Here is a 798-nt window from a genome sequence, read left to right as displayed (position 1 = left end):
TCCTGGGCTTCTCTCTTAGCCCCAGCTTCGTCCAGAAGGTTGTCCAGAAGGACATCCGGTTTAATTAGCATATTATGCTTTTATTATTATAGTTATTATGGGGTGGGGCAAAAAGTAGGTTTACAGTCGTTCGTATGAAAAATAATACAATAATTAATAAATAATAATACGAGAATAAACTCTGTGTTTCACGTAACCACAACTGTAAACCTACTTTGGCCCCACCGAGTATAGGTTGCATCATTTTGGAACAGACTATGAAATCTCAGAGGGAAGGGGGCTGTGGGGGGCAGGAAGAAATTAACCAAAGAACTTATATACATATGCAAAACCCATGGGCAGACAATACCGTGGTGAAGGCCTAGGGAGGGGGAGAGAGCGGGGTGGAGGTGGTCAATGGGGGAAAAAAAGGGGACATCTGTAATACTTTCAATAATAAAGATAAAAAAATAGCACTATAAAAGAAAGAGTAGGTAATACAGTCTGGTTCTGATGGTGTTGTTTCTTTGCAGAAAAACTTTTGATAGCTGTCTATTGCTTATGTAAGTTCTTTTGCTCAACTTTCTTTTTTTTTTAAATATATTTTATTGATTTTCCACAGAGAAGAGGGGAGAGGGACAGAGAGTTAGAAACATCGATGAGAGAGATCGATCAGCTGCCTCCTGCACGCCCCCCACTGGGGATGTGCCCGCAACCAGGGTACATGCCCTTGACCGGAATCGAACCCGGGACCCCTGAGTCCACAGGCTGACGCTCTATCCACTGAGCCAAATCGGTTCGGCCTTTTGCTCAACTTTC

The sequence above is a fragment of the Myotis lucifugus genome, unplaced genomic scaffold (genome assembly GCF_000147115.1).
Source record: "Myotis lucifugus unplaced genomic scaffold, Myoluc2.0 scaffold_1426, whole genome shotgun sequence".
Classification (NCBI taxonomy): Eukaryota; Metazoa; Chordata; class Mammalia; order Chiroptera; family Vespertilionidae; genus Myotis; species Myotis lucifugus.
This window is presented reverse-complemented; position numbering follows the sequence as displayed.